Source organism: Balaenoptera physalus (assembly GCF_965194825.1).
Source record: "Balaenoptera physalus genome assembly, chromosome: 15".
Lineage (NCBI taxonomy): Eukaryota > Metazoa > Chordata > Mammalia > Artiodactyla > Balaenopteridae > Balaenoptera > Balaenoptera physalus.
The window spans coordinates 82546691-82553971 of NC_138894.1; positions in this window are offsets into that span (position 1 = coordinate 82546691).

The window sequence follows — 7281 nt, forward strand, 5'->3', positions numbered from 1 at the left end:
ATAATGGGGGAAGTGTGCGCAGCAAGCTGCGGCCCCCCCTCCTCTCCCACCCCACCCCCGCCCAACGCCCGGAGCAGCGCCCCCTGCTGAACACTCGGGCGGCAGCGCCGCGCCCCCTACTCCGGCCTAACGCTGAGCCCAGGGCCGGAGCCTCCTCCCCTCGCCGAAGCGCTTCGCCCCCACTCTCGCCAGGCGAGTGTCACCGGCCGGAGGCTCCCGCCACAACCGGGGCCCCGCCTCGCGCTCCCAGGGCAAAGTGACCCCCTCCGCCCTCGCTGCGCCGGGGCCAAATGCGCCCTCGGGAGTCAGAGGCTCCGATACACCGCGCGTACCCGCCCAGCGTCTTCCCCACTCCCCTGCGGAGAAGCACCCGCCCCCCGCCTGCTCCTGTTCTGCAGGGGCCCGAGACGCCAGAAGAGCGGCCGCGGAGGGGCTCGGCCTCGCCTGTCAGTGCCACGATCCCGTGGCCACCGCGCACAGAGAGGCCACCAGGGCGCGCAGGGTGGACACAAAAGCGCGTTTTTGATCACCGGTTCCGCGGTTCCCCACCCTGGCACAGCTTCCAAAGATCGCAGCGGGAGGCCGGAGCAGGGTCAGGGGACCCGTAGGGAAGAGAGGGCTAGCGGCTGGAAGGGCAGGCCGGAAGGACAGCGGGACAAGGACCGACGGTCGAAAATCAAAGGTTTGGGCGCGGAACACGCGCTTAGACGGGAGCCAGGATCTTAAAGGAGCTCAGGAACTACGAAGGCAGCCCCAGGGTGATGAGGGGACTCCCGCGCGGGAGCGGCTCCCCGAGTTCGTCTGTGCGTCGAAAGTGAGGACCTTCCGCCCGCCTCCCAGGGGACCTGGCTAACAGAAACGGGCTACCGGGTATGTTGGGGCGCAGGCAGAGCCGGGAGGGCGGGCGGTGAAGAGCCTCGGGGTGGCGCCTCCGTACTTCCTTCCCGGGCCTCGGTTCTCCCGCAGGGCGGGGGATGGATGGAGGGGGCGCCCGGGACCGCAGTCGTGCGGGCAGCTTGGCACTTGGGTCCGCAGCCCGCAGGGGTAGGTCCCGGAGGCCACATCTCAGGGAGACGCACCAGGGAGGGTGGTCGTCGGCGGTTGTCGGCTTAGCTCCACCAGCAGCCCGGACATCCCTCGAATGCGGGAAAGCCCAGCGGATGGACAATCCGCTGTTGCGCAGACGGAGGGCTGGAGCCGGACGGCGGGCTGGAGCCGGACGTATCCCCGTAGCAGGGCAGGCGCGTCTTTTTATTTTAAAATTGTATTTGCTACCGAACTGGAAATCTAGGCTGGGGTAATGCGTCACGGTTACTTTGAGTGGGCGATCAGCGTCAACCCGACGCCACCGGACCCAAAGCCGCGTGAGTCCCTCTCTCGCCCAGCTGCCCCGCACTCTGACCCACGGAAGACGCCCGGCCCGGGGAGCTCTTGGGCCGACTGCGGCCCCAGGCTTCTGAGTTCCCCTACACCCGCTGCTTCGTCCCGAGCGAGCTCCTCAGTCATCGCCCTGCCGACCACCGCGGAGATGCAGCGCCCGCTCAGCTGGGGACTTTGGGCCACGCACCACTCCGGGACGTATGGGAGCAGGAGAGGCCTGGCAAAAGGTCATAACTCGAGGACCCCAGGCGGATCAGGGGGGCGGAGGAAAAAGGCCCGAGGTTCGAGAGGGAATGTCTGGGCAGGAAGGGCGGTGGGAAGCTAAGATGATCGGGGCTGCATTAACCCACCTTGCCTTTGGGACCGAGGACCGGGAGCCCCGACAAGGTCGTGGTCACGGGTCTCCCTCTCTGCGTGGTCCCGGTACAGAGCGGCCCTGCACGAACCCACGCAGGCTCTCTGGCAGAGCCACCCCCTAGAGACACTGGTCAGTCAAAATAGTGATCGCCCAGCCACCGGTCTCTCCGCTGGTGCCGGTGCTGCGTCCCTGCTGTCTTTCTCAGCCTCCTTTCCTCCTTCAGCCACGCACGAACAGTCTTCAGAAGTTTTGCATGTCATCTCGTCTGTGATTTGCGCAAACACCCTAGGAACCCTGAGCTGGGGTCAAGTAGCCCTGGTTCTGGTCATGGCTTTGCTCTTTACAACCAGTCCCTTGCATCATCTGGGCTTCGACTTCTCCAGCTGTGTGAGGGAGAGAATGGAAGGGTCCCGGCCCAGGCCTGGTACAGCAGGTGCCAAATAAACGTTTGTTAATTGCATGATACCTCCGCCTTGAGGTCACCTTGGGGCTTAGGAATTAGGGACGGGTTGGGGTCCCTGTGCTCTTGCTGTCCCTGTGGGAGCAGGCCATTAAGCTTCTTTGAGACTGAATTTCCTCATCTATAAAATGGGGAGATTCTCACTTCAGGAAGGTGGTGTGTGTCCAGGATAACAGGCTGGCACAGAGGAGCCTCAGTTGCCCTGCCTCTGTTAGTCTGTTCTGGGTCCCCAGGGAGATGATGGCCGAGAGAGAAGTAGCTTCTAGGCCCTGGAAGGCTCTGGAGGAGACTGCTGGGGGGAGGGGTGTGGGATGCTCCTGCTCGAGCCACCACCCACCAGCTGCGTGTGCTCGAGCCAGGCCTTAGCTGCTGTCACCTGTGTTTCCTGGTCTGTAAAGTGAGGCAATAATGCATTCATTCATTGCTTATCCATCCCTCTATTCGTTCCTTCTTTCCAGTAAATACTGTGAGCAGCCTTCCGTGTGTTGTGGATTCAGCAACGCACAGGACAAACGCATGGAGCTTTTGTAAGGGCAGAAGAGACAGGAAACACGTAAATCCATAAATGCACGTGAATGTACAGTGCACTGTTAGGTGGTTCAAAGTAAAGTGATGGGAAGGGGGGATGGGGGGCCTTTCTGACCAGCCACACTGAAGGGGAGGGAGGGAGGGAAGCTTGGGCCATGGCTGGCTCCCTTTCCTTCCTCTCAAATAATTATGATAACTGTTAATAATGGTCACCGTTAACCAAATAATGATGGTTCTTCTCCTAGTGCCAGGGGTCCTGCCAACTGCTTAACATAACACATGTCACTTCATTCTCGCCACTGCGGTGTCCTGTGAGGTAGGTATTATTATTCCCATTTTATTGCCAAAGAAAGTTGAGTCGCAAAGAAATTTAACCCCTTTCCCAGGTCACCTAGTGAGTGGCAGAGCCTGGAGTCATCAACGCTTGGCTGGGCAAAGGGTTGCCTCTGGCTGCCCAGAGGGGAGGTGAGATTGTGGGGGGCTGGACCTGCAACGCTCTCCCCAACTCCAGTGGAGAGGCAGAAGGTCCTGGCTTTCCTTGCAAGCTCTTTGGAAAATTCTTGGCAGAAAAAGAACTCTCAGGTCCAGGTGAGGATTATGAAAGCATCGTCTTAGGGACTCCTTCTTGCCTCTGGCGTCAGCTGGGAGCTCACAGCACCCGCCACTGAACGCACTCTGTCATCCCCAGCACCAAGGCCTGCCTGTGACTGGAAAAGCCACGGAGCTCAGAGTAGGACGGGCTAGTAGGAGCACGTGGTCCAATGGCTAAGTTTACATGATGTGACCTGATGGCCTAGCGAGTCAGGCCCACGGTGAGAGCTTGCCTTGACCAGGACTCTGGCTGCCCTGTCCAGAGCTTCCCTGGGACCCATGACTGAGCATCAGTCTGGAGTGCAGGCAGCAGCGCCCTCCCTGAGCACAGAGGAACATGAGACCAGGAGTTCCCAGCCCTCTCTCCCTGACTCTGTGAAGCTGAGGCCTTCTGGTGAGCAGGTGGCCTTTTGGGGCCACAGTGTCAGGCTGGCCCAGGTTCGCTTGGGGCTTCCTCCTGGGGGACACGGGGAGCCTTTGGTAGGTGGGCCAGGCAGGAGGGAGCTAGTTGTCCCAGCCTGGAGACACAGAAGTTGTATCCTACCTGCTGCAAAGTGCATTTTGAAGGTGGGTTCCTATTCCTCTGTGTTGCCCCAGTGGTCACTGTGCAGCTGGGGATGAGGCTCAGGGGCCGGTGCAGGAAGTTTAGAGAAGGCTGGGAGAAAACTGGGGCTGGAGTTCCAACTTCCGTTCTTTATCAGTCTGCAGACCACCCTCCCAGTCTCCCAAGAGCGCCAGACTTCAGCTGGTAGCTCCTCAGAGAGGGGAGGTGAGTCTGGCTCCAACAGGGGAGGAGGGGAAAAGCAGCCTGGTTGGGGGCGGGGTGTTTCTTGACTGGGGTGGGCAGGAGCTGTCCCCACATTCTCATCCCCAGATCCTTCCCTTGGAGAGCACTTTGCCGCTCATCCGTCCTTTGCAGAAACTGTTTGCTTTCTCTGACCACCAGGTTTCTGACTCAGGTCCTAGAATCCAAGGATCTAAAGGAATATTTTGGATTATTTGGGCCAACTTTACATGTTATGCCTGATTCATCACAAACTGCTACCCAGGCTGTGCTTGCATACCTGCAGAGATGGGAACTCCCGCCTGATCCCAGGCAGCCTTCTGATAGCTCTGAAGGTGGTGGGGAAGTCTGCACATGAGACCCGTGAGAGCCACCACATCTCTTAAAGGCACCTCTGCTGATGGGAGTTCACACGCCACCTGGGAACACGAGCTGGCACACTGGCTTGATGCCGCTTAGGAAGCTGGTCTTGGATTCTCCCAGCTTGAACCACTGGAAATTGGACCCCCACCCCCACCCCCAGCTGCAGCCTGCTCAGCCTAGAGCCAGTGTCCCCTGCCACACCAGGCACGAGGCCCCGTGTCTGATGACAAGAGCATCAGAAGTTTCCTTAGAGATCCAAGGTGCTCTACACCTTGCATTGCCCACATCGGGCATCCAAGCCCCCAAGGAGGGAAAGGGATCAGTACCCTGTCATTTGGCATCACAGCCACCAGGGATGATGGGCCCCCCTGTGATCCTGTGCCTTTGCTCTCTGTGCAGCTCAGAAGGTCTCTTCCCAGCTCTGCCCTGGGTACCCTGGAGGTGAGGGAGAGGATGGATGAGGGCTCAGCCTCCACCCTGTCCATTGTTAGGGGTTCTGGGTCCCTGCTGCCCAGCACTATTGTGGAAGGTAAAACAGATGCCCCCTGGCTATGATGTTGACGGTTCCCGAGAGTCGAGAGGCCAGAATTCAAATCTGGCCTCTATCCTTGGACCGCAAGTCCCTTGGCCCTTCCTGGCTTTCGATCCCCAAAGGCACAGTGAGGTTGACAATCAAATGTCCACCGAGGGTCCACCTGTGAGAGGTGGAGAGCATATGAGGATGGGACCCAGTGCCAGGGACCTAGCCAGGAACCTGCCCCCAGTCTGGACCTACTATGGCTGTTGTGATTCAGAGCTGGAGAGGGTTAGAGGTCAGGAGGCAGGGTTAACCTGCGGCTCTGCCCCAAGAAGGTGTCCCTGGGAGGGCAGGGGAGGGAAGATGGTGACAACAGACTTCAGAGAGAGCCACCTACCAGCACATCTGGTGCTGTTGTTCTCCATTCAGCCAGACATGTGCTCCAGCCATCTCCCCCAGAAAGACCAGGGATGCGGCTGTGGGTATGGGAAGATCCCATCAGGGTTCTGGCTCAGTCCCATCTGATGTCCAGGTCTGGGCTTCCTCAGGCTCAGAAGCATTTCCCATGCTCAATGGAGAGCTGCCTCCCCCCAGGTTACCCAGGGCAACAGCTCTGGCATCCACACCAGGGTTGGCTGCAGCCCGGTCCTCGGCCACTGGCTTGGCCTACCTTTGAGTGAGGAGGGGAAGGGATCGAGAAGAAGGGAGTGAGATAGCTTCTTTTCCAGAAGTTTCACGGGGGACCTCTCAGAGCCCTTCCTTGGGTTTGGGACAAATGGCAGCAGGCTGGCGGATACTGCCATCTGCTGGTCACTGGGTATAACAGCATCACAGTGTGGCTGAACTCCCTCCTGCTCGGATTTACAAAGGCCAGGCCAGTCTGGGAGAAGACTCAGGAACCCCTGCACCCTCACCCTGCAGTTGAACCAGCTTACCTGGAGCTCTAAGGTATCCTGGGAGTTGAGGGGACAAGGATGACACACCTCCGCTGAGGTCAGGAAAGAAACTAGAATATGGGGTCATGATAAAGACCTGGCTTCCAATCTACCTTTGCAGTGCACCAGCTTTGTGACCTTGATTAAGTTAATTAACCAGTCAACCTCCATCTTTAAATGGAGACAGGGATTCCTACCTGTCAGGTGTGCCTAAGAATAAAGGAAACAAAGTAGGTAAAGTCCTTACCATAGTGCCTGGCTCAATAAATGGTGGCTTTTACAGTTTTCTAATAAGTAAGTCCTGGTTTAACCAGTTGGAAGGCTAATCTAACCTGTCCATCCAGTCTCCTCTGTACGGCCACTGTCTTTGAGGCATTTCCCCTCTATGAATATCACTAGTCTGAAGTTGTGTCTCCATTAGATTTTTCTTGGAGACCTTTGTGGACACATTAGATTAAAACAAAACAAACTCCTTTTGGAATAAAAACTGGTAATTCTTAGACTGTGCAGTGATTCGGAATGCCCAGTCCTCCAGTCTTGGTCAGATAGGAGCCCAGGGTTTCTGTTCTAGACACACAATGAGTAGGGAACCAAACTGTCCTCTTTGCCTGGGAAGATAGGTGCTAACAGACGTCAGGAGCAGAGTTAGAGGACCCAGAAGTTGTGTCCCCCAGTCCAGGATGTGAGTGAGACTTTGCGGACGCCCCAGAGGATGAGGACATTGGGACCAAAATGTCTCATGGTTCCCACAACAGAGAGTCGGGCAGGAGCATCACAGGGCTGACCCAGGGACCTGGTGTCACCAAGTTGGGTGGCCTGTCTCAGGTCTTCTGGCCCACATGGCAAAGGCATCTGTGAGATCTTCAGGGGGCTAGTCTCTGAGGCTGCCCTGCAAAGGGTGAGGCTACCTACAAAACTGGGGACTTGGCCTTAAGCCACGGCAACCCCCGTGTGCTTCCCACTTTCTTAGGTAGCTGATCCACCTGTAAATAATACCTTAATTCATGGCAGAGCCCCAGCTGGGTTCGGTCCTCCCAGACATTTTTTCCTGGCTTGGATAAAGAGTTGGAGAACTCTGATCAAAGTGCTTATTCCTGATTGCTGGGGGCACAAATCTGAAAGAGTTAGAAAAACATAGGGTGACAAAATCAAAATCCCAAAAGTCACCAACAAATCATTGCAAATTAAAAGAATAGTGGGATGCCATTTTTCTTTACTTCTCAGGTCAGTAAAACTGAAGAATGTAAAATCCATTAATGGTGAGAGGAGAAACAAGTGGGCATTCTACATACCCTTGGTGGGAATATAAGTTCAGAGAGATTTTTCCAAGAGCACTGTGACAGCAGCAATATTTTAAAGAAGGAA